Genomic DNA, 27,725 nt, shown 5'->3' with positions numbered 1-27,725 from the left:
ATTGTATAACTGAGATGGGAAGCAGATGCCTAATAAGAGATATGTATTCTAATACCATCTGCTCAGACTGAATCCCCATAACAAACTGTATCTGCCCACATGTCATGCATTTCTGCAGTTTCAGCCTTTCCGAGGGTCCTTCTCCAGGTTGAAAGAATAAATCCCTGTCATGTTCACCCAAAGCAAAGCATTAGGTCATCGGCCATCTGTTGTTTATTTGTGAGGTTATCTTAGCTCTGCTGAGCCTCAGCATCCTGGCAAACCATGTAACTCAACCACATACCACTTCTCCCTCTTCTCATAGCAAGACATTAAAAAGGTCCTATTAAATCAAATCAGCCCAAATACCTAAAAGAAGAAGGTGAATCTCAAATGTGCTTTTACAGTACAGAGTCAACAAGACATTTTGTTTCACTCAGGCTAGAACAATTGATTATATTTAAAATATCCTTACCAAGGTGTAACAACTGTTAAAGGAACTATCCCCTCAGTTTTCAAAACAGCAGACAAGCTCTTTCATTTCCTGCACAAACACACAGTACTGCAAACTGTTTAGAAGTGTATTTTCCTTTCTTCTTCTAATGAGTCTCTATTTCTGACAGAGGGCTTGATCACAGCACTTAACCCCTTGATCTGTACGGCTGCTTACCCTCTCCGAAACAGGTAAGGGTAATTGAGGTCTGTAGGTATTCATAATGTACACTAGAGAGTAAATGCTATTGAACAGCTCTGAACAACACATTGTACCTTATACACATAACTGGCCAGCTAGGCTCAACCATTAACACCATGCTCTCTCTAATGATGGAGGAGTTGGTGGACCCACCTTTGGAGAAGATGATGGTGGACCCTAGGTATTCAAGCTGGTCCTTCTGTTAGCTGGACAAGGTAGGATGCTCCTTGGTTTCCATGGAGTCTTTTAATGGCAAGAGTTTTGATAGCCATAGATTAGTTTGCTAATTAACAACTAGGAAGCAATTGGGATTAACAGGAATCGGGTTTCTACACATATCTTTTACATGATGGCTGCAGGAATTCAAAATGTTTATATTAGAAGGGATTTTTTTCTGGTTTTTTTTCCACTGATCAAAAAAAGCAAGTCCCTTGTTTCTTTCTACTTCACGTGCACCTAAATAAGCAGTACCACTCTAGCCACACTTTATAAAGCACTAGAAAATTTTCAGTGACAAGAATTCAAGGTTGTCCTGGTTTCAGCTGGGATAGAGTTAACTGTCTTCCTAGTAGCTGGTACAGTGCTATGTTTTGACTTCAGTATGTGAAGAATGTTGATAACACTGATGTTTTCAGTTGTTGCTCAGTAGTGTTTAGACTAGAGTCAAGGATTTTTCAGCTTCTCATGCCCAGCCAGGGCACCTGACCCAAACTGGCCAACAGTGTATTCCATACCATGTGACGTCCCATCTAGTTTAGGAACTGGGAAGTGGGGGGCAGGGAATCGCCGCTCGGGGACTGGCTGGGTGTTGGTCAGTGGGTGGTGAGCAATTGCACTGCGCATCATTTGTACATTCCAATCCTTTTATTACTACTGTTGTCATTTTATTAGTGTTATCATTATCATTATTAGTTTCTTCTTTTCTGTTCTATTAAACCGTTCTTATCTCAACCCATGAGTTTTACTTCTTTTTTCCCGATTTTCTCCCCCATCCCACTGGATGGGGGGGAGTGAGTGAGCGGCTGCGTGGTGCTTAGTTGCTGGCTGGGGTTAAACCACGACAAATGTGGATGCTAAGACTTCCCCCTCACATCATTACTCCTGAGCATTTCTTCTCTGACACTGCTGTTTGTGGAAGGGACTCCTCCGTGCTGTACACAGACCAGTTGCTCCAATCAGCCCCATAGAGTTCAGTGTAATGGGGCTGATTTATAGCACTGCCAGATTTACACCACCTCCATTTTCTTTGTCTTCACCCCTTCCCTGTTCCCCATGGTAGCAAGTGTGAAGCATAGGGACATGGAGGGTGGAAGCGTGAGAAAGGCTGTGCTGGACAGCCACTGGTACTCACCCTGCTGATAGAGCATGGATAGTGCTGCAGCCACAGGGTAAGGAGCTAAATGTGAGCAACTCCTGTTTTGCGTCCTTAAGCAAAATCATCAGTACCAAAAAGAGTTTTCCCATGCAAAATAGCTTCTACCGCTATGAAACACTAACCATCCATGAGTAAAATACTCCACCTGCTCTCCACAGCCCTCAGCGCAAGATCTAACTTGTCAGGCTTAGATCTGATCTCCACCGAGCTTGCTTATCTGCATTTAGCCTTTCTGTGCCAACTCTTTGAGGGATAGATCCCTTTCTTGTGTGCACTGCAAACACCTCTGAGTCCCTTGGGCAAGAAGTGCGAAGCACCATTTTCAAACACTTTTGGCTCCAGTCATTCAGCATGTGTCTGACTTTGGCTACAGTGAATTTTTTCTTGATGATCATCAGATAATTCACAGACATCTCCTCTGTGGCCCACGGCTGTTGCTCCTACCTTATATGAGCTTGTTTTGCAGTGCTACCCTGGTAAACGTTCCTCACACACTCTATTCATGTTAGGAGTAGAATGGGGCTGTCCTAGAGAGATGACAGGCTGTATGATCAGCCATGGCTGTTATGAAAAGCAAAGGCAGAGCTTGGGGACAGGAAAGGAGCTCATATCCATTCTTAACCTGAAAAGATTTCATGAGTTTTGAAGCTAGCAGCTCCCTTAACTTGTAGAAGTAGAGCAAGCAATGCATGGCAGAAAGAAACTCTTTAGTTAACCCATGAATTGCAACACAGCAGTCATCATGAACCCTGGGGCTTGCTGCCTGCTGCTCAGCAGCTCATAGGGTTGTCCTCCCTGCAGCCATCTGTTACACAGCTATCATGCCCAGTTCACTGGGCCAAATTTGGATGATGAGGTGCTAAAAGTAGATTTGACCCTATCATCAATCCTCAATAGCTACTATCCAAAAACTAAACTCTGCATCATGAATGTTAAGCCCCAGAAAGAGGACTACTTTGGTGCTCTTAACTAAAAGTAGAAAACCCTCAGTGACACAGCTAATTTTCCTCAAAAATGTCAAGACAATCTCACCCATTCCCCCTTGCCTTTTGCTGCCCTGTACTCTAATAGTGCTGGATAATGAGGATTGAAGGTTTTTATATCTTTTGCAGCAGGGGACAAGAGAAGTCATGAGCCATTCTGACACCCTGCCAGGAGCAGTTTTGTGGTGTGCTCCTTGCTCGGGAGCACAGCATTCACGCTTTGTGTTGCAATGCCAGTGTCATAATGTTGCGACACTGCAAATTGCTCTGCTCTCCTCACACACGTTTTCATTATGGAGATGGTCTCACCTTTGCCGCCTGGTAAAAATGGATGGGAATGTCTCAAACTTCTGAGAAAAGGAAGGAATAGGAAGGAAAAAGTGCTTCCCTGAGGCTAGAGAAAGACAAGTAACTACAACAAACCCTGACACAAAGTCAAATGGCAGTTCTCTAGAAGACAGAGCAGACAGGCTAGTATATTGACTGTATAATGAAAGTTGATTAGAGGAGGCAACTCACAGTAAACTGAAAACAATATACTGTAAGTCAAGGTTATTTTAATTTTGTGTTCAAGTGACCAAAGATTTTTGGCTTATTTGTTGTTAGATTTCATCTGAGAAATTTTAATAATAAATCCATTAACAAAAGTGTCTGGGGAGATTTGACAAGTCAAGCAGCAATAAGTAAAAGGATTTTTTATGACCTAATGTTATTGTTTCACATCCAAAAAAGAACAGAACAGAGAAAATATGGTTTGTGTTGAAACTGTTACAAATATTCTGATAAGTTAAAATTTTATATAAGCTGGGTTTGATCAAAAGGTAAAGATTGTAGAATATAGGGGTTTGAAGCTCGAAATGTAGTCATCAAAAATTAGGAACATACAAAATGTGCTGTATACAATCATAAGAAAATAAGTATTGTCTAGAATTAGTTAACCATAGAAACTTGGACTGATTTGTTTAGTTTGTAGTGTTTTGTTTTGAGAAACTAAGAGAGATCATTATGGACCTTAGTTCTGTTGCTTAGAAACCCCACTTTGATCAAGATTCCAGTTAGTGGAATTAAGTAAGATTAACCAGTAAATGTTTTAGTATAAGAATATTGATAAGGTGGTGTGACTGAGGGCCAATCACTAGAAATGTTAAATTCAAGAATTAACACTGAATGTATTTTATGTAAATCTAATACATGATGGCAAAAATCGTACTGCGCAGAATCACATAAGGGAGGTCAACTATCGGACAAAGTGAGGAAGACTATGGAAGACCACCAGAGGGCTCCTGAAGACCACCAGAGACCTTCACTGCGCCTGCGTAAAGGACATTTACATATGCTAATAACTTCCCAGAAATCTAATGAATATGTATAACATTTCTCAGAAATCTAATGAATATGTATGAATAAGTTTAATATAAGGTGTATGATTTTGGTGTTCAGGTGTGTGTGGTTTGTGAGAGGACTCACCCGCGCACCTGGCCGTCAATAAAGAAGTGTCTGCTTATCTACACTAAATTGGTGTTGATAAGTTCTTTATTCCGAGTTTTTTGGCAACAAAACAACAGCAGAAGCAAAACCTGTGAAAACAGGAAATCATCTCTAAACTGAATGCTTCTCATTCCAGTTCTTTGGACTATGTGAAACACAAAGCTTTTATAATTCACAAATATGACAGCAATTTTATTTTGTGCATTTTTGTGCATTGTTTTTTTGGTGTTTTTTTTTTTTAGTTGGCTGATTGTTGGCTTTTTTTTTTTTTTTTTTTAGAAAAGTGTCTGACTTCTTAAGGAGTATGATAGTGGATTCAAGTAACACAACAGGAATGCACCTATTTTCTTTGCAAATTTAGCTGAGTACATTATTGTTGAAATTATGTCACTTCCTGATTTTTTTTTCCTAAAAAAAACCATGTATGTAATACAAAGAAGATAATTTCGCTGCATATTGAATATACACGTCCTAATTCTGAGTGGTTTTTAGACCTCTCAACCATATTGCCTCCTTATATTGCATGCCAGACTTTTAGAGCTTTTCTAGTTTTCCAGGAATGTTAGAGTACATACCAATAATTATAGCAGTACTTGCCTGAATTAGAGTCCAAAGCTTTGATGTTAAAAAGCTAGTTAACATGCTTGAAATTTTCATCATAATTAAATCATACTGACCTGAAATGCTAGTTGGTTTTGTAGGCTTTAATTCTTTGTGAATTTCAGAAACAGGTTAGCATAATTTATATTAAGATATCAGTCTACACCAACCTCCCAGCAGTCTGTGGAGCAATTTGAGATTTGCAGCACATTAACTGGGGTTCTAACATGGTTTATTGTTTAAGTTAAATATTTAAGATGAAATTAAGATTTTCTAGATGAAAAAGATGAGATAGATCATCAGGTAAGAAAATATTTTAGGATGTAAGTGGGAACTTGGGAAAAAAAAAAGAGGAGTCAAACTTCAGTCAAGATGCACAGTCTTTTGTGTAACAGATTCTCATTTACTTTCAAAACCTGCAAAGAGCTGTCAATCACCTGTCAATCACCACAGATATTTGTAAAAACATTTGTGAACATGGTTGAAACACCCTGCCATTCATCAAGGAAACACCACTGACCATAAACTGTTATTTGAGTTAATAATAATGCTAATACATCTGAACAGCTTCTTTCATTCTCAAGCCTTTTGATCTTATCAAATGCATAAACCTTATAAACTGTCTCAGTCTCCTGGGGATGAATGAAAACCCATATTCTGCTATAAATTGTACCACAGATGCAGACCCAAGTCTTCAGCAACAAAGCAAAAAGGCTGGAACTAAGTGAACCATTCTGCCATCATTCAGTTAAACACAATCTCTACTAATTGTTATGGCAGACAGTTACTAGAAAGAGCTAGTCTTGGTATAGATTACTGTTAAATGTAAGTTTTATCTAAACAGATGTCAAGCAGATGTACAAGACACCTGGTCCCTAGGTATGCACGTCATCCTTTAGAAGGAAATCTGAGTAAATGTGCAAGAAAGGAACCCCAGTTCATTTGGAGAGATTGCCTACCTTTGATAACTGTGAAGCAGGACTAGGGAAAAGAGAAAGTTTCCCCAGTGCAGGCACAACCACATAAGCCACAAAAGCAGCACTGTAGGTTTGGAGGGTTGATTTCCTTTCTTCTGATTGTAAGGATTTTTTTTTTTTTTTCCTAAAATTCAACACACTGTCTGAAATTGTCTTCCTCGGGCTCCTTGTTATTTAGAGATGCGTATAGATAGACAGAATGCGTCTCCAAAATGTTTATCTTGTTGAATATGCCAAGGAAAATATTTTTTCTGGACCAAAAAAATCTAACCATAATGTTGCTATGTATTAATCTTACCAATAGTCTAACCATCCGTATAGCATAATTTCCATTGGGAATAAAATAAATCAGAAAGCAGCAAACAAAAACTCCAGATCCACTATTCATTCACAAATACTGCAAGTCAGCTCTATTATTTGCAGCGACTTGTTCATTGTTCACAGTTTTTTCACTCCTAATGAAAGTTTCCTCAATGTTAACAGAAATTAAGTATTTGTTAAGGCTTACCTCTCGTTATACCCATTTCAAGTGATTGAGAGAAGAAATCAGGTGACCATTTGCACAATAAAGTATTATAAATACTACATGAAGGGACCTTAGATAAAACAGCAGCTGAGAGTTGTTCCTTGGTATTTTTTCAAGGAGCAGTTCTGGGAACCAGCATCTTAAAAGACTGCCAGGATTTTATGATGAACATGACAATGATGAAGTTTAGGCTATGAATAAGGACACAGCATTGTCTCTGTCATGTTAAAACACAAAATTCTGCAGTCCTTCTGCCACCTACTTCATAGGGCTAAATGTCATCTATATTAATTTGAAAAAAAGCCTAAATTTACAACAAATATGGCTCAGAATGAGTATATGAATAAAACTGTTGATGATAATATTATTTGGAGGAAGCCTTCCATATCTTAATAACAGATTATGAACAACATCTAATAATCTAGTTTTGCACCTCTCTCTTCTGCACAGTTCTGTGTTCTAGCGTTAAAATTCCAGAGCTATACTGCTCTGATGCAATCATACACAGTAGAGTAGGATGCTGTGTTCTGTATAAGCTATTTATATTAAGAGCCAACAAATCTCCCCTTTGATTTCATACTCTGGGGTCCTGACTGGGGTGCAGCCAAACCCTAGGAAAAGGGGTTTGTACTTAGCTTATCTCAGCCTACTGTAGTGTAAAGTGAGCAAATGGCACATACCCTCACAGCTGGAGACCAGTCTAGACCCCTGACTTCCCAAACAAGGCTGGGGACATAATGCATTAAAAACAAGGAGACCTTACTGTGCACTGCTATGTTCTGCAAACATCAGATAGCAATTGTGCCACAGTCATAGCAGACATCCAGAATTTTTGTGAAGCCAAAGACTGAAGAATGTGAAAGACACTACATCAAAGCTGGGGAATGTAATTTTTAAGAACATAATAATCTTTCTACTTTGCAAGAAAATAACATAAATTTGAGAACAAGTGCATATACTCATCCTGGATTCCAGCCATGAAACACAGACAACCTGCTTCAGAACTTTTACACGTCAATGGAAAAACTCCCATTGACTTCAGCAGGCTTTAGAAAAGAATAATCAGAATACCTGACTTAACAAAATACTGCTGGGACATTTGCATTTTCTGATAAGGAAACTTATAATGTCAAAGTAGTGTTGAGAGGGAAAATAACATCCTCATTGACTTCCCTCTGTTAGTTTGGAACCACATCTCTTAACAGTCAGATAGATACCTTCACTGATTTCTTAGTGCCACAAAGAAGCCCCTTAAGTATAAACACAATATACATACTTATCTATCCACAGTCATGTTCAGAGGTTGTGTGACATCACTACTGAGACAAAAATGTTATGTGACTTGCTTTTAAAATCCATACCTGTCTGTTTAACAGCAAGGTATATCACAGTCCTTCAGATCTCAGAATAGAAAGTGCTTATTTAGTCAAGAGAACACAATATGAACAAGTGGGGAAGGACAGAAGAAATTAGATGAATTCATTAATAAGAAAAAAGTGACACTTGGCATAGTGAAAAGCATGCCATCCGCTAGTTGTTTCATATGTTTGTTGTGTTCTCTGCTAAAAAAATAAGAGCAATAAGGGGGCTTTGGAAAGAGGCTTTTCTTCATGATGCAAAATACTAGGAATAGCGAAAAGCCTCCTCACAGATTCCTGCTCTGCATAGCTCCTCCCCCCACCCCATCTTGCCACTCTCTCCGCCTTCCTCAGCCTTTCTTTTGAGCTCTGAGCATGTTTCCCAGCCTTTTTCTGTCAATCACCGTTGTCAGAAAGCAGCTGCACAGAAGTGTCCACAGAATTATTTTATGCTGAAAAAACACCAGCTTATGTATCTGAAATCTGCAGGAATATTACTGGCAAGGAAACATCCCACTGACTGCCTGCCTGCTATTCCACCTCCTAAGGCAGGTGGTTTGGTGGGACACTGCAGAGCTTGCAGCCTGGCTGCTGATACAGTGAGAACTAGGCAGACCCAGAAGTCTTCCCCTCAGTTGAAATGAAAGTCAGTTTGGATTGATTTTGATATTTTTGGCTCTGGGGGCATGGCATTTGACCTGCAAGTATGTCCACCTTCTAGTTTCTTTTCTGGTTAAGGGGCTTATTGAAGAAAGAAGTCATAGTGTGACTAGGGATAAACTGAGGTAAAAGAGAGTCTTATAATGGGAAATCTGCCAACTGAATGTACTACGTGATCTAAGGGTATTGCTGGAGATATGCTTTCTCCAAACAACACAGTTGGTTAAGAAAGTCCTCTCTCTGACTACACACCTGTGATCCACCTTACTGGGATGCCCACTGTGAAACTGGAGTGTCCCAAAGAAACATTAGTAGAGAAGGAAACAGGCTAGCATATGCCTCATTTTAGGAGCATGCTGTCTGGAGAGTTTAACTGCCATCAGAGAGACAGGGACTCCACTGAGGAGCAGGGCTTGTGAAGGGGAAGAGCTAATGACTGCATATGGCTTTAGTTTTAGGTAAAATGAAGCATAACCTTTCCTGAATTATCTCCAGCCGTAAACTCCCTCCAGCAATACTTTTCCTGCTGCTGCCCCTAGAACAACTCCTTACTTGTCTTTTGTGTTTGAAAACATAAATCACAAACAATGAATTGATAAACATCTCAAACCTGGCATCTTTAGTCCAGCTATCAGAGCATTCAAAAATCATGCAAGAGAAAGTCTAAATTGCCCCCCCTCAGATCTCCCTTCACCTCTTAAGTGACTCATTATTGGGTCTGTGTGTAGGGATGGAGGTGTCCTCCCTCAATGTTGTGTCATTAGAAAAATCTAAGTGGCCTGGGCAATTCTGAGTCTTCTACCTCAGACAGTTTCAGGGGAAACACCAAGCCTTTCAAACAGTAATGATGAGGTTGAACGTAAGCCCAAAGGTGTAATTCTTGCTGACATACTGAAACAAATCAACTCAACTCAAAAATACAATACATGGTCTGAGAAACTGTGTTCCAGGCTGAAATTTGGCATGTAAAGGTCTCAGCCCAGGAGAAAAAATACATTACCCACTCTTTGAAAAACAACAAGGATTGGCATTTCCTATTCTGAATGGGTAGGAAACAAGTTAATCTAAATTTAGTAAGTCTTGACTGGTTTGTGGGGTTTTGTTTGTTTTTGGGGGGGGGGGTGTTGTTTTTTAAAATATAATTTGATATTCTTAAAAATCATTAATATATTTGGTTAAAAATATACAGCTGTATGAAACAGCATTATAAGGTGTAACTGATTTCTGAGGAAAGGCCCCCACAAAAACTACATTTAATTTAATTGTCTAGAGACTGGATGAGGGTCTCCAGTCAGTGGCAAGTCTCAGGAGCAAAATCAGAGAACAATTCTCATTATGTTTGGTTTCAGAGATTAAGTGGGATTTATGGACTGCCTAGACCTTGTGGCTGGACTCTCTGCAGATTCCACTGTACAGAGGAAATAGTGGGAAATAAGACAGAGAACATAAAATATGCCTACAGGTAGATTAAAAGTTTAAAACACATCAGCAGGAGTAATTTTGTGGGGAAAAGGGATGATGCTGTGGGGTTGGTGTGAATCCAAATGTAGTTAAATCTATAAATTAACAGAAGGAAAAGTATCATAACCATGAGGAATAAGAGACAGCAGAGCAGTACCTCACAGAAAAGGATGATGGCAACCATTTTGACTTGACTTACTTGACACTGCACTGGGTACAGAGTTGGAGAAGAAGATTACTGGACTGACAGGTAGGGCCATAAGAAATTATTATGACCATGTACCCATGCAGAAGAAAGGATGGAGTAAACCCTACACTGTGTTTCTCCTCTCGGTCCTGTAGGTTTCTGTGGAGAGAGAGAACATTACTCCCATCAACCATCTTTCCTAGGATGAGAGGGTGGCAACACATCAACCACAGTGGCTTTTCCAAGTTTCTGATTTCTCTAATGAGCTATCAAAAAAGACACTTGGTTGGGAAAAAAGAGATATGATTTAACGTCAGAAAATGACACCACACATGTAACTACTAACCACAAGAGTGCTGATCACTGGCATTAGAATTCATGCTGCTCTTTTTCTAAATAGGCATTTACAGACATTATGCTAGCAGCTGAAGGGCGATCATTAGCAGCTCCTGCAACATGATTCACAGTCTTTTAAGTTTTCCCTTGTTGCACTTTTTTTTTTGGTAGCCTGCTGGTAACCACGTGAGCTAGCAGACTGAAATCTGTACAAAGAGAACATAGGTCTTGGTCCACCTTCCCCACAGCCTGGCACAAAATCCTGCATGCAGTACCAGCACCCTAACACCATTCTTACTGAAGTCACACTACACAGCCCAAAGTAAAAGAATAGTCCCCACTTCAGGTCCTTCACAAGTTCTTGGTACCACTCCATATCAACACATCATCAGCAAGTGCAAGCCTTTCTACTGCTTCTCCTTCCTTCCTGCCTGCCTTTTGGGAGAAGGCAGCCTAAATTCACAAAAGGAGAAAAACAAAAAACAAAAGAAAAGAAAAAAAGAGAGAGAGAGAGAAGAGTTAGCCCTGCTAGATGTTCTCATTCCCATTTCCCCTCCCTCTCTGATTCTACAACCAAGCTCGCAGTTCAGCAGAAGTCCATAGCAATATTAACTTCATTACAGCAGTGCCAAACACATTCTGGAAATGAATACCTATTTCCAGTAAATTTGCATAACGGTCTTGTTTTGTTACTGGCGAAATAGGTGTTCAGCTAGAAAAGATTATTATCAGACAATAAGTTTATTTCAAAGAAGTGAAGAACAGGAGGGGGGTTTACTCACACAGACAGGACTGAGAGTGAAGAGAAAACCTTTCACCCGCAGACCCCCTTGGAAAGTGCCTTCAGAGAGGAAGGGTCACCTTGGCAGTAGAGTCCACTCCTGTTTCCTCTCTGATCAATTCCCAGGGGTGTGAAATTTTCCTCAGTGCTGCCTGTTGCTTCAGAAATCCTGACTACAAGAGCACCACGGGACAATGCTGAGAAATGCCTGAGATGAGAACATAGCTGCTGCTCAGATGGACCTCTTGACCTCTGCTGGCTTTCCTGATGAATTCCCTTCAAAATTCTCAAGTTCATCAATTTCCAGGTACTTCTGGATTTAACCAAAAGTCCAATAATCAAGCGAGACACACGCACACTGGAACTGCTTATTGAAAATAAATAAACAAAGCATTTGGCAGCATTTCTACCTGTTTTCTCACCCACTAATACTCTGTCTGCTTCTCCTAACTACTTGATGCAGTTGCTCTGAGTATCAGTGTCAGGGCACCTTTGATAGCTGAAATAAACTTTGCTATCATAATTTTATCTGAACTGCTTTCCCCCCTTGGCCTTAAGGAGTTGGATAATTCACACGTATATAACATTGGAGTAGTCTTTTGACATCCCCATTTATCATCACTGTTAAAAGCTAAGAAAGACAACAGGCAGAGATTTAAAAAAAAATACTGTTTTACTGAAACATTCAAATTATACATTAATTTCAAGGTCTGCTTTTTTGGACCCTTTAGGATGGTCAAGCCAGAAACACTTCAGACTGTGAGGCAACCAAAGAACATGATGCCATCACATTACAGCCTCAGACATTTTGACACAGATAAAAGCCTTTCACAAGCCTTTCAGAAGCCAGCATCACTAACAATGTTATTTACCTGGTCAGTGAGATTCCTGTTACTAAAATTTTGGGATCTGACAGGACTTTCCTCTGAGTTATTTGTTGTTCAGAAACTTTCGTGAACCAAAAGTGGATAGGTTTATAGGAAAGTTTAACAAGGGTCAGCTGCAGTACTACAACTGCTAAGGTACAAATAGTATCTCATTCCGAGGTTATTACTCTGAATTATTAATTACACAGTAACATCCAAAAGAATTACTTAGCAAGGCAAAACAAGGGAGTATGCAAACTGCAGTCACGGCTAGGTAGAACAATGTGGGGGAGCAGGAGTCTCCTGGTGATGGACCAGATGGTGGAACACCTTCCTGGTGTAAGACTTGTCATTTGAGGAATGTGGGCATCGACAGAGTAAAACTTGGGAAATGCAGCTTAAAGAGCTGCATTGGCTCTTGACTGGCACAAGATACCCCTAGATTACAAGGTGGGGCTGGTTAAGATAAAATCATTCAGTTTCATGGTTTTCCATCAGGCTTATCTTCATGCTATTGGACACAAATCACGAAGACCTAAGGTATTGGTTGTGTGTATCTATGAAAATAGCAGTTATTGCAGTTTCTGTAGTGATTTGAGGAATTTACAAAATTTCTGGCAAAGTCTGGGAATATTAAGTTTTTAAGTAAGTTAAGGTATAAGGGTTAGGTGTTTTTCCTCAAACGTTTACCCACTCTCCCAACAAATCAGGAAAATGTGTCACAGCTTCAAAGAATCAGAGTAGGTCCCTTATTTACACAGAAATCTGGCACCTCCTTGCACTTCTGATACAGTTTGCAGTATAGTTCTCTAGGTGACACATGTGTCAATTTGATTTCTCCAGTTAAGGGATGGGAGGAGATTCTTAGAAGTGTCTGACCTTCCTGATACTGATCTAAATTGAAAACTCAAAATGCTCTGAGATTCACTAGCAGCTCATCCTAATCAATTAGTCCTCTGCCATGTTGTTAACCACATGAAACAGCCTGTGACCCAGAAGGAGCATGCCCACAGACACACCACAATGCTCTTATGATTTGAAAAATTCCTCTTCTGTGGTTTGGCCATATATAGGAGTGGAAACTGGCTGAAGCAGCTTTTTAGGACATGGAGTCAGGATTCCTGGTTTCCTTCCCTGGATTGAGGACCATGTGACCTACAACAAGTCACAGGCATCACTTTTTCCTCACATTTTTGGCTAGGTTTAGTTGCTGACCTTGACTGATACTGGAGTGTTAAGTTCTCCAAAGATGCTGAAGTTTTTCAGCTCTTGTTGAAATCAGTGAGGGCCCAGGATACTTGTAACTCAAAAATATATAAAATTTTTGTCTCACCTGGACTACTCAAAAATAAGGTTACTGAAATTCCTTCAATTTTTTAATTATATAGGTATATATATATATACTTATGCCTTTATGGGATCACAGCCTCATTTGCCTCCTGAGCAAAATTCAGTAAAGACTTCCTCACCTCACCACATGGTGTGGCTGAGCTGATTCATATGCCAGAATTCGTATACAGATGGAAGACACTAGAGGCTACACAAGACTTTATCACTGCTTTGCTTGCTTTCCCAAGAGCCAAGGGTCCATGCACAGCCCTGCTGCTTCTGGCACCACACAGTCCCTGCTGTCTGGATCCAGTAAGAAGCTGCTGAAAGCCTCTCTGCAAAGTGAGAAAGATGGTTTTATGCTGACATTGGATTAGTCCGAGATGAACCGCTGAGCACAGTGCAGCAGAGGATAAAGCTCTTACGTCTGCACCTGTAGATTAGGCCTGGTAGCATAGTGCAAACCAGGGAAAGGAAAGGGACATGCAACATAAAAGGTGCACCTAGAGCCCCGCGCCTCCTGCAGAACTCTGCCTCCCTTACAGCCAAATGCCAGGGTAGGTGACACTGCAGATGCTGCCCACGTAAGGGAACTGGATGGATGAAAGTGTGTCTTGCATGCAGGTACAGCAGCAAAACTAGCAACAATAAAGAATTTTTAAAAATCACAACTTATAACTCAGGAAAAAATATCTAGTGGGTGATCCAATCCAAACTTTATCAGTGGTGTAACTTTATATGTGGTACACATGGAGAGGTGCCATTGCTGCATTGGCTGGCCTTACAGGATCCTTTCCCTACTCCTGAACATGAAAGCAACTATGGATTTTTAGGCTTAGAATGGCTGCTTAGGGTGACATCTGTTGCTGAGTCCCTTTTGCCATTCTTTTCTGATCTTAGAGACTCCCACAACTCAGTTTATTTACCTGTGAGTAATGCAATCATTCCAAGCCCATGCTGGCAAATCCTTACTATCCTATCTGTAGCTTAGAGAAGGCCCTGATCCACAAGGTCAACACACAGATTTATAGGATTATGGCAATCTAGTCTGATCTGCTTTATAAATTGAGTTCTTATAAGAATAAGACATTCTGTACTTAGAGGAAGAGTCTCTGTTGACTTTTTTACTCTATAGGTCTGAATTTATGTATTTCAGCACAGGGATCCTTCATACATCACAGTGTCTATGTATGTGTGAAAACACAAGCATGTGAAAGCACAGGCAGAGTCCTGCTCTAATGCTGTATAGTGCTGGGATGTGAAGGACCCTTGAAAAAGAATGGAACTAGAAAGAAAATTAAATAGAAATGAAAAGGCAACACTTCCATGTTTTGATGGCACACTGATAGCTACCTTAATGTGAGACCCCATTATTCTAATAAGAATTAGGGCTCTGCAACCATGTAGCATTCTACCTCCTGATGGCATTCCTCTTCTCGCACTGGCATAACGTCAGGGTTGCAGTCATAAGCCATATCCCATGTTTACTTTCCTGTTTCTTTGACTTGTTTCAAATCTTTGATTCTTTCCCCTCCTTCCCTTTTTCTTCACCTCTTCCAATGTACCTTCAGAGATACAAAGAAACAAACAAAATAAACAACTATCTGTGGGCATACAGTTGCCATATTTGCTCACAAGTGTGTGGAAAACTGATGCATGCATTCCAGCATATGCAGAGGTTGGAGTGAGTATTATAACAGAAGGCCAGGGGATTTTAATAGTGACTGGTAGCTTAGGGCATATTCGTGACTAATATCTAAACATACATAATGAGAAATTAAAACCTGGTCTCTCAAAAGAGGTTGAGAGCTCCCAAAACAAAGATATCCAGACTCCTGATCAGGTCCAAGATTGTTGGTCCACTGGCCAATCTAAATTTGGTCAACACTTGGCATGCCCCAGGAACTGGCATATAATATGGTGTTTGGGGTGGGGTTTTGGTGTTTTGGTTTTGGGGTTTTTTTTTGGGTGGGGGGGTAAAGGGGTTTGTTGGGGATTTTTTTTTATGCATTTTGTTGATTTTTTCTTTTCCCCTCAACTCCCCCCCCCCCCCCCCCCCCAACTATAGATGCCTTGCAAGCACTGTGAGGATGGTTCTCTATACATTGGTCTCTCATTCCTAGACCCTCATAAACCAAAGGGCAGGAAGAACTGGTGTCTACTTTTTCTTTTTCAGAGGCCATTATCTCTGACAACATCCTTGGCTGGTTTGCCTTCTTGCACATCCAGATGTTTCTCTCTCATTTTCACTTAAGGGATATATTAGCGTTAGATAATGATTTTTAAACTATTTCCCCTTCAAGGAGCTGATATAATTACCAGCATCCCCTAGGTGGATCCTTCTATCATTACAGAGTTGTGAAAGTTTAGAGCTGTAGTTTTTCCAGGGATGGTATCAACTCTTATGGCCAATCCCATCAACCCACTTCAACGAACACAGGGAAGAACATTACCTTTCAGTCCCTGTTCTCTAATAATGGAGAACCACCACTGCCTAAATACATTCAGGGTGGATTTCATTCTTTTTTCCCAGCTGGAGGTCTGAGCCACTGCTAGAGGCATGATACTAGCTTTGATGGGAGTACTTTTTGACCTGATCTAACATATTATATGCTTTTAAAAATATACGTGCCTCACCTTATTTTCTTCATTTCTCTTTCCTGTTTTTATCCTAATGGTAGTATTACAAAGAATTCCTTGTGAGAGTTTAATGCCGTATATACAGCCAGTTGTCCTGTATTATTTAACTCAGTGATCTGTTTTGAAGGATAAGACCCAATTTTAAAGTACTAATCTGGATACAAATCTTTATTTGTGCCTGATTTTTTATTTCTTTTTTTGTGTAACTCTATAATTACAGTAGCTTCATAATTGGTACTAGTTATAATTGCTTAAAAATTCTGTGTTCCTCAATTTTCTGAGGAATTTGCAGAAAATCCATCATTCATACCAATTGTAAAAGCCACATATTTCTGTTGTCACATGGAAATAAAACCAGAGCCTCTCAGAGAAGAATCATGTCCAGAGCTTATGTACCAGTCTACCCAAAACATAGCTGCATTGTATAAACAGCAATCCATTCACACCCTTGGGAAAATCAGATCACAAATAAAACTGTCACAACAGACCAAAATCTACATCTGAATGACATGCGTCCCAGTGAAACAAACAATAACAATCATCATCACCATTATTATTAATAGGCATTGCCTGACAGATTCTTTGCAAACCAAGTAGAATGTTTCTCTTTTAGCTCACTCCTTCTGCAAATGGTCCTGACGAAATCCCCTTGACAATCCTAATAGGCATAAGACATTGATGGAAGATACTGAGTTATGAGCCTCTGCATGCTAAACCAGCTATCTGGAAAATGTATCCTGGGGACAGTAACAATTTGAAATGCACTGCGAGATCCTTCATCATAAACTGCCTGCCTGCAGGATCATTCCACATATCATATAAGGACATAAAACCGAAGTACAGGGATGGGCAAGAGAATGGCCAGTAGCTGAACCAAAGAGGAAACAGCAAATCCTTTAGTCTGACTGTGGGAATCAGTGGTGAGAGAATGGCAAGCTAGCTCCTTGTGACCCAAATGCTTTTCTGATCAAGGGTAATGGAAGTGAACACTTTTACTTTGGTACAGTAGACTTTTTCTTCATGAGAATGTGGAAAATTGTAAACTTCAGTTGGGACCACTTAGGGTAAAAACAGGGCAGACCCATCTATTACATTTGAACCGAGTACAAACCAGGAACATAGAGAAGGCAAAAGACATAGCAAACCACTATATTTGGCATAAAGCATGGTTAGTGGCTAGGGTTTGGCCTGGGTCAGGAAGCAGGAGAAACCAAGGAAATTCCAGTTTGAAGATTAAGATGGAAATAGGGTCAAAAAAGCAAGGAGCATGGGAATCCCTGTAAAAGCGAGGGAAAGAAATTTGAAGGGCTGGAGCAAGGCCAGTGCATGGTCACAGAAGCACAAAGCTGTGCAGGGATTTGGAGATAAGGACCAGGAGTAAAGTTGAGCAGGACGGGGGAACACCAAGTACTGGCACAGCACAGGCATAAATATGACTATGATGTGAAAATTGGGCAAAGGTGAAGCACTCAGGAGAGGGAATCAGGGCTAGAAAGTAGCAAATAAGATCTATATCACAGGCTAGGTAGCAAAAGACAACACATGGGATCCCCCTCCCTACTGCTCAGACTTGGAGGCCAGCCCTGCTACTGGACTAGCTGAGGGCACAGCCTCCCAGAAGACTGACTGCAGTCAAACCATTCATGAAGACTTGATTGCCAAGGCAGAGCTGTATGAAAATGAAGGCAATCAAATCCTGACTTTCCAAATTATTGAGCCTGGTAATACCATAGTGACACTCCATCATGCAAATAAAAAAACAAGGTTTGGATAATCAGCCTTCGGGCCATCTGTAATTTGATGAGATTGTGACTAGGAATGTCTCCACTTCAAAAGGCATGGGTGCTCTGTTCATGCAAGCATGCAAACCTCAGATTTCTGTCCCAAAATCTTGGAAATACAAAATGCAAATAAGAATTCTACAAAACCAGAAGTCTTCTTAATGTTTTTAAATCTTTCCTGCTTCTACCTAGACTATGAAAGTTGCAGATGCTTTGCTTTCTCCTAATGCTGCATCAGAATCCAGACATGCAACTAAAGGGACAGAGACTTTAAAAAAAAAAAAAAAAAATCACATCAAATAAACTCATCAATAAAATGCCTGAGTCCGGATTTAAATTCTCTGAGAGTCAGTGAGTGCTTCAGTCTGGATCCCTAGCTTACATGCATCTCTACATTTCAGAGGAATTGCTTGGCAGTAATCTGACTCAAGGAACTCCAATTGCAATAAATTTAGTGCACAACATGTTTTGGATGCTTTGAACATTACCTTTTAACATTTAAAATACTACTGTAAACATATTTCTACTTGTGGCCAGAGAAATACAGCCTTCTCTCTGCTATCTCTTTTTTCAGCACCTTGCAGCACAATTATTTTTGTCATTGAACCATGTAAAACCTAAGAATCAAGGGAAGTAGAAATCTCTGTTTTTAAAACAAATGCTTCAGCAGCCTCTTGTAATGACTTCCTGAAGCTTGGTCTTCACATGTTCATCTTAGCTATCCTGGTGAAAAGCACTGTAAAGAAAGTGCATAGATATTCAGCTGTAAGAGGGGAATGGTCTCAGTCACTGCTAATGACACACTACTTAACTCCTAAGTGGTGATTTTAATGTTTTAATTCCACACTTCTTGACAAAAGAAGGAAGTCAGGTTCATCAGTGCCTTTTCTCCTATAATTGGTTTCTTTTGAAGAAGAAAGGGAAATAGGGTCTTCAACCAAGGAAAGAGTGTGTTTGGGAGATTTTATTTTTCTTTCTCCAAAGTTTCCTTTTCTTGCAAAAATTTTTATTGAGAACAAGAACCTAACGGTTTTGAAAAAAGTTATGAATGGCAAATATCTTTCCTCTCCCACTTTTCACATGTAAGTACCTCTACGGCTTTTCAGGCAGTAAACATCCTCCCTTATGAGGTGCATTCGCCACCTGGCTCCTTTGCCCTTTGACAAGGACATCAGTGATGAGCTATAACATGTCTGCAAGATGAAGGACTGGTAGTTGGAAGGTGAGTCTCACAGAGGGTGTTAGCACAGAGCAGGTTGGCAACACAAACAACTTAAGCACCTCCAAAGAGACACGGAGCAAGAATTCTGAATTTAAATGTTTGTTTCAGACAAAGATTTTTAGCTGAAATTTTGCATGCTTACTTTTTGAGGTCAAAAGGATTTTATACTTTCCAAGAAAAGAAAACTCCGACTTTTTTCCTGACAATATCTCATAATTACCTTTTGCTTGCTCAGGGAAAACTGAAACACAGGTAAGTGTAATGATGTGCCTACTGGCACATCCTGATTCACTGTCAGTGTAGAAAGGGAGCTTGTGAGCCTGACTGCCAGTGAAGTGCTGCAATGAAAGCCGTAGTACAGATAGAGTCAAAATAAGATAAGGTGGTTTATGGGGGTGTAACTTATTTCTCCTGCTGCACTGGAATAAGATATACTGACATAAGCACTTTTACATTGGTAGTAACTGCATTCATGCTACAGTAGTTTGCCAGTTTAATGATATCAGCACAGTTAAAAAGCAAAATCTCTTGGTGTCAACAAGACCTAATCCACATATGTAGGGTAGCCATGTTTTCAACAGAAACTGGGAGAGGGAAAAAAAATAATAACATTTTGCTGAAAAAAACCCAAGTAACTTATATGGATAGTCCACTCATTCTTTCTCCTCCATTTCCCCCATTGGCCTCACCCCTAGACAGTAAGTTCAAGTAAGGTTGCACCAATTTTTTACTAACAATACTGAAGTTAAATCTAACATTACATTCACCCAGATTTTGGGTGCAGCTTTAAAGGCAGTAAATGAAATAATTAATGCCTGCTTTTGAAATATGCTTGAAATCCCATTCTAATTGTCCTTTTGTTTCTTAACATGACTGTCACTCTAAAATTGAGATAGTTTGGCAACAGTTTATACACACATGTAAAATTAATTTTGCAGGTAGTATCATGACAATGGAGTTGTACAGTGCCACAAGATGCTGGTCACCTGTACCCAAGGAGAGACAACAAGTTGGATCATCTTCAAAGCAGAGACATTGTTTCTGTTAACAACACTCCTTTACCGAGATACAATTCCCCATGTGCCAGGACACTCATGTGAATCTTTTTTATATATATCTAATACATCACAGCTTGTTACCTCATTTGAAAATGAAGGGTGTCCAGGATGTTTTGAGGATGCATGAATACTACGTTTCCATCAAGGGCAGGAGTACCTGTCACAATACAGCTTGGACTTGTACAGCAGATGGGCCTGAACAGACTGAGATCCTGTAGGTTAGCAAAACTCAAGAAGACTGTGGTGTACAATGACTGCTTTACGTCATAACCCATCTTTGTACATTGTCCTGATTTATTCTTACCCTGATGTAAACAGATCACAAACCTTATAGTAAATCTTCACTTTGACTTAGACTGAAGGTGTTCTATAGCTTCTGGCCTGTGGGATGTCATGTTTGATAAAACCTTCCAGGGTTGATTTTGGGGGGGTTGTTTGCTTTGGGTTTTGGGGGTTTTGGTTTGGTTTGTTTGTTTGTTCTTTTTACCTTCTTCAATAAATTTGGTAAGCTGCCCACAAGTCTAACAAGATGGAAACATTTCCTTTTCAGTATAATATGTACCATAGCTTTTGCTTGCTTTCTCTTTAATCCTGTATGTACTGATGGGCACAGAGATAGAAAGTTCCAGGCAAGCTGAATTATTTAAGAGTTATTGAAAGGGGCCCAAAGCAGAACAGACATATGTAGTCTTCTGTGCAGTCCAGGGCTCAGCAACACAGGATCATTGCCCACAATGTATATGTTCTCATCTTTACCAAACTTTTTATAAGACAAAGTCTTTCATTTGTATCAGAATGACATTGAACCATTAGGAACCGATGTCATGAATTACAGAGAAGACACTGATTTGCAGTGGAACTTCAGGATAGCTGGCAAAATCTTAGTGCTGAATGACAACCACTGTGTGGAGGTACAGTACCACTGGCAGCATTATGCTTTAGAGACAACATTAATTCAAAATGCACAGTGTCTGCTCTTGTGGAACCTAATGGTCCCATGGCACTACTGCATAACCATGATGCCTTGGCCAACATCCCCCTTGCCAATAAAACAGCTTTTATACATCCCCAGCTATGTATGAACCACTGTAGAGTACATCAGAGCAGTTGCTTTTGCCTGCACAGTCCCTGCAGGATTCTGCTTTCTCCTACCCTGCTTCAAAGCAAAAGCAGTCTCAGGGAAGCTGATAGAGATAGAGAAAATCCTGGTGTAAGCTGCATCCTGTCCTCCCCCTGGGATGTAACCTGCTGATTTGAAAAGGGCTTTGGGGAATCCTTTCTGCAAGAAGGACCTGGTGTAAAAATCTAATCTATTTCTTTCTATAATTTAGCCTATTGAATTCTCTACTTTCAAATGCCAAGGACATTCTTTGTAGAAGACATACTCCTTTGTAGCAAATTCAATATGGTAAAAAAATTTTAAGACTTAAGAAAGCCCTAACAGTTTAGGCTCAAACAGTTTAGGTTCAAAACCTCAGGTGCTGCATGAAGGATAAAACAGCTTTTGTGGTGCTTGTTAGCTCCTGTAGATTAAGAACTAGTGCTACCAGTTTCAAGCTTCTTTTTTTACCAGCATTTGTTGCCCTCAAGTAAGATTTCTCAGCTAGATTTCCAATCCAGAATTCTACACAGTGCCATATTCATTTGGCACATTTACTGCAGCACAAGAAATACGACCAGGTTGGTTAAGAGCAACACAAACCAATTGGTTGATTTACCTGGCTTAACTGCCTTTGAACATTTGGTAGGACAAGTGCAAACACTGTGGACAGCAAGGGGAAAATAAAGCATCTGTTTAAATCAAGGAAGAACCTTGCAGCTGAATGCTGCAGTAAAACCAAACAATTTATATTTCTAATGGCTCCCAGAACCCTTCTCTCCTTTTGGTGGGTTGTATTTACTGACCTCTGTTATGTAGCTTAGGTTCAAAAACATTCCACAGAGGCTTGTCTTAGCTGATAAATCTCCTTGAGAGAAGCCAAATATCTTTCACCAAGTAATTTAAAATACATTATCAGGGTTATTCACTGCTAATGCAGGACTGTGATCTTGGTTTAGGGTTATTTTGCTGCATTCTCTGCAGCAATCAGCTTTTTCGTGTAGCTTGGACATAGACATTTTCCTCCACGTAATTTTCTTTAGGGAATGCCAAACAACTAGTTCATATCAGCACTCACTTTTTAAGAGAAGTCCATCACATTGCAGATGTAAGCCACCTAAATCAGAAAAATACTTGGGCACTGTTGTCAAGAACAGTGTTTTTTCAGTCTGGTTATCACATCAGAGTTGTATACCTTGGATAATGCTTGGAAAACTTTTTCCAGATGAAGTTATAAACACACCAAACTACTAAATTTGAGGCTTACCAACAGCCAGTCTTCCCCAAAACCCCAGAAAACATTCATTCATTGTCATTGCAGGTAGTCTACCCATCAAGTGATCTATAATAAATATTACCAGTATCATTCCTGTTTCTATCACAGTAATCAAGGTCACACTCTGCTATACATTGTGTGAAGGATGACACCAGCAGTGCCCCTATTGTCAGGAAAATGTTGATCTACTCTCACAGCTAAATCCTCCCAGGAGTCACACTGCTTGCTTAGCAGCCTGCTCATCAAGCCTGTGCACTGAAGTTTGCTGGAGGCAGAGAGCCTGGAGAAATCTAGCACCAAGCCTGTGTACTTAGACAACCTTAGATCAGCCTGTGTCCTGCCTGCTTAAATCAGCTCTAGCCTAATCCAAAGATTTTTTTTTTTTTTTTAAATCTTAGGAACCACATTAATGAGCCATAATAGGGATTGAAAACCCTAAGGCAGCTGACCCTCAGCATATTTAATGCCAGCTCTCATGCTCACTCTCTCTTTGCAGTGTTGGTGTATTCAAAGTGCTTGCCACCAACATCTGAGCAGAAGAGACTAGAGGAGGATTTTGCATACAGGCAAGAAAGTGTTTGTTAAGTCCACAGTAGTTTTCCTGTTACTGTCAAAGAAGTTCTCAGATGATTCAATTTGGACATTTGAAGGAAAGATGTGCTTTTTTTTTTTTTTAAGCTAAGTAGTCTTCTCAGTAGTAAGAATGCACCTGTGGTGGGACAATCCATGATAAAAGGTTTAATCACAGAGGCCAGGCATTCACAGTTGGATTTCAATTAAAATATGTGTTATTTACACCTTTTAATTCCTTGCTTCCAGCCATATGCACTGACTACTTGTTCATTGATGTAATAAAAGAAGGTGCACATAAAAAGGGATATGGATGAGAACAAGCTAGTTATTAACTATGGGATTTTTCATTGCATAGTTTCACAATAATCTGTATTAACTCAAGTTCACTCATCCCTCCTCATCCAGTCCATTCCCCTTCATTTCTGTAAGTAACTGACAACTTATTAACACCTCATTTGTAAACACTGGCAACCATATGGTGTTAAGACTCCACTCTGCCTGAGAAACATGTGTCTTGTGGCTGTTGCTATTGTTTGTATGAAGTTGGCACCTGGGGCTTGCAGCCAGGGATGAGGCCCTGGTTAGTGATGATGGGAATGAATATGCCTTCTCCATTCCCCCCTCCAAACACTGGGCGAGCCACCTGTGGTGGAGCTTTTTGGTCAAAGAGAGATCAGGCAAGAAAGAGAAAATAGGAGATCCTGGGAACACTGGAGAAGCCAAAAATAGTGTTCCATTTTCACCTGATTTTAGGATATGCCAGCTTGGACCCTTTTGCTTGTTCTGCTCCTGATTACCACTGACATATCAATGTTTCCTGGCTTCAAAAAGGATTTGAGTGGTTGCAGGATAAAGTAACATTGATCCTTAGAGGCCAGAAAGGAATTACACTGTGGGTTCATATTCCCTGCTCCACTCAGATCCTGATGTCCTCATTCAGACACAGAACTGTCATCAGATTTAGTTTCGGAGAAATCAAGTTAATCTCTGCTCAAAATGGTGATACAATGCTGGGGCTACAATTTTAATGAAGGGACCCCTGAATTTTTACTCATCCAAAAAACACTACAAGCTAGTATGGAATTTTATTTCAGGAAGTCTGAAACAAGATCTTTGTAATTCAGGGGTCTGAATGTCAACTCCAAAAAAAAAAAACCCAACAAAGAAAACAAAAGAGAAAAAATTATGAATTGAGCTAACAGAAAGACAGAAATTCAAAGCTGATATCATGCCAAGATGCTTTATGATTTGCTTTCTGGTTTTTGAGCTGTGGGGAATGAGATCAAATGCCTAAGCTCCATTCACAACTATAAAAGGTTAAAAAATATTTTTTTTTAAATGACAAATGAGATTCTAGCCTAGTCTATTGTCTTCTGGGGCTGGGAGAAAAGTAAATAGTTCAATATATGTTTGTGACAGTGGAATACAGTCCAGAAAGAGTTCAGTCTTTCAGTGGAAGCATATCAGCAAACAGGTTGACCAGGTAACACTAAAAATAAAAAGATGCAGATTGTGGTGGGGTTCAGCCCACCTGCTTTTAGATCTGGCTTTCAGGTGAAGTAAGTTTTTATAAGGAATACAATATGTATGTACAAAGCAGTGTGTGTTAAAAGGATGAAACAGCAACAAGATGACAATAATAAGCTGATAATCACAGTTTTGGAAGCAGCAACTAAGACACTGTTCTCAAGCTCATCCTTTCCTGATGTAACACAACATGAGAAGTAGTGGGGGTATGCTCAGGTCAAGAGGCTGTCCAGAGAAGGACAGCATCTTGAACAGGTTTTGTAGTAAATCCAATGATTTTTCAGCTAAATTCATGTTTATGTAACAGGGAAGATTTCCACTCACCACAGCTCAGAACCCCAAGGAAGATCTAGGCTTACATGTGTAAGACCAATTACAAGGTAGTAAAGTCTTTAAGGCTTTCTACATTGAACTGCAGGTAAGCATATACCTTGGCAAACCTTGCGGTCAAATTGATTTTGGAAAAAAGGTACAGAAGCAAACACTTTTCTTCACCCCAAGCAGAAAAAAGAACTTGTACACCTTTATCCACCCTCGGAGCTGGGTATTTCTCATAACAACCCCCCCCTCCAAGCTACCGTGGTTTGAAAACCAAAAGGAAAGTCTCTGTGGAAACTGAATATTGTCCCTATCTTGAATTTTACAAGGAAAAGCACTGATCTAGTTTCATGGGGTATTTAGCTTTCAAATGAGATTAGTGTCTTATTTACATAGAGGCTCCTACTGGAAGCCAGTATATTGTGAAAAGTCTTTAGGATCAGTCTCATAGTTCATAGAATTTGATATTCTGTTTGAAAGCCCTTCCCCCAGGAGTTGTAATATATGTTATATACCAGGATAATAATATGTTCTGAAACTCTTGGACAAGGTCGTGGCACAACCCCCAAAGGTTTATTATTGTCTTTTGTCTGTCCTGCAAAGCATGATTGAATATTCTTGAGGAAGCATGGGTCTGAATCATATCTCTCTCTCTGGTGGCCCCTGACTAGCTATTTTACTATTGGTGAAATCACTTTCATTCACACTTCAGAGAGTGAAATGATCCTTGACCTTGAACTGGGTTTGTGCATCCCAGGAAGTAAGATAGCGATCCACAGTGTAAATACAACTTGGGATTTGTAATTCAAGTCCACTCCCACATGGGAGCAGAAGGACACATATTGCTGTCTGACAACTTTCTGAACTGACACTCTGAAGTTTCAGGTTCTGATCCTCCTTTGCTTAACACCACCAGTGCAAATTAATGCAAAAGGGCTGTTGCCAAATCATCATCATAGCATTTTAAATTCTGCTTTGCAGACTGATAAATGATGAGAAGTAAAACAGTGGAGAACTAAAGCCTGATTCTGTACAGAGAAGCAGGCAAGTGTTTACTGACTTCTAACCCAAGCATGCATATATATATACACACACACACGAAATTACAATTTTTTTCCCCTGTGATTATGATATGCAAAGATATTTCATTGGCTTAGGAATGTTTTCCTTCTCCAGCTCACTGCAAAAAACATATAGTGAGAAACCCTCATGAACTTTTGGAGACTTCAGATAATGACAATTTAAAGAATTCATGTTTGCCTGCATTTTAATAATATTAGGGATATCTCACAGATAATTGCCTATTTCTTAACAGCCATTGCAATATAAATCTATTTTTCATTAAAAAAATAATGTCAATTTAAGCTCAGAAAAGTCAGCTTTTGTTTGTCTAATAATCAAATGTTCTGTTCTTGATGCCTGTCTTCAAACTCATAAAATTAGCAATTATGTTCTTTGCCCTTTAACACAATACATATTCATTTTGGCATGAATCCTCATTGAGGCGTCTTTAGCTAAATCTATAGGAGGAGACCACAAGAAGGATTCAGTCATCTTTTCCATATTCTATGCATACTTTGTCCCCAGGTAATGAAAGTGAGAATCCAAGATTTCACCTAAAGGATATCCCTAAAGTTCGGGGAGTAATAAGACCATCTTCATTCAAGGTAAAAGCCTGTGGCTTTGAATCACCTTGCAGCAAGAATCCTCAGCAGGGAAGTCCTTGCTCTATTCACTTTCCAAGGCAACTCATCACAACTCTCATGGCAGAAGCAGTTCTACTAGGAGTCCCTTCAGTTGCCAGCTCCTGGGAAGGCAGCACTGACAATATTCATGGTGTAACTACAATGGGACTCCAGGCTAGTTTTGGTCACTACATGAACAAGTGGGTGCTGCTGTTTGCCATTATTTTTCATGCAGCTTACCCTATAAGCAGTTGCAGTTTCAGCCCCCAGTATGACTCTTTTCCACAATCCACCCACCACCTTCTCAGGTTAGTGTCATGGTCCTTGATGGAAAATTCTACAGAGGATTTGTAGCATTTACAGCCTGTAGGAAAAGATCATATTTTGGCTTTTGACAAAGGATGTTCCCTTTATTTAGGATCAACATATTCCTTTTGGTCTCATGATTCATCCTATGTTAGGACATCACAATAGACTACTATGAAAATGTAAGCTCTAGAACCTTCTACCCAGGTTCTAGATTTCTGCCTGAGACAACGTGTCATGGACGTTCATTCCTAATATGCCTGACAGTGCTCTGATTGAGGTTGCTGTTGACCACAGGCCTTGAAAACCCAAGTCAACAGATGCTTCTCCAAATTAAATCCACAAGCCTTTGGAGATTCTTCAAACTGAGTCTCTACCAACAGCATATTTTAGCAAACCTGCTACCTGCACATTAATCCCGTATCTGTTTCCAGAACCAAAGCCAAACCAGACAATTCAAGGAGCTTCAAACTTCTTAGATTAACTTTTACACTGGACTTGGCAACAGCAACTGTGTCATTTTTTGAAGAACAAGCAGTAGAGCAGTATTCTTGGCTGGCATACGCCTCAGTCTACATACCTGACAAATGCAACAATAAACAGGGGAAGGAGGGTGACAAAGGTTTAGGCATAAGACTCT

The 27,725-nt window shown here is 39.9% G+C and overlaps 1 protein-coding gene across 6 annotated transcripts in view; it reads right to left on the bottom strand.

The window, feature by feature from the left end:
* The window catches only part of LRFN2 (leucine rich repeat and fibronectin type III domain containing 2), a 168,846-nt gene that overhangs the window by 104,962 nt on the left and 36,159 nt on the right, over positions 1 to 27,725 (bottom strand). The window contains exon 1 of one of the 6 annotated variants that reach the window (XM_069800360.1): positions 14,954 to 15,568. The exons of the other annotated variants lie outside the window; for them this stretch is intronic. The gene's annotated coding sequence lies outside the window, so the exon portion shown is untranslated. Of the gene's footprint in view, positions 1 to 14,953; positions 15,569 to 27,725 lie in introns of those variants that run through there. 6 annotated transcript variants of the gene reach the window in all.

The sequence above is a fragment of the Haliaeetus albicilla genome, chromosome 13 (genome assembly GCF_947461875.1).
Source record: "Haliaeetus albicilla chromosome 13, bHalAlb1.1, whole genome shotgun sequence".
NCBI lineage: Eukaryota > Metazoa > Chordata > Aves > Accipitriformes > Accipitridae > Haliaeetus > Haliaeetus albicilla.
Note: the sequence above shows the minus strand (reverse complement) of the source record. Positions and strands in the feature narration are given on the sequence as shown.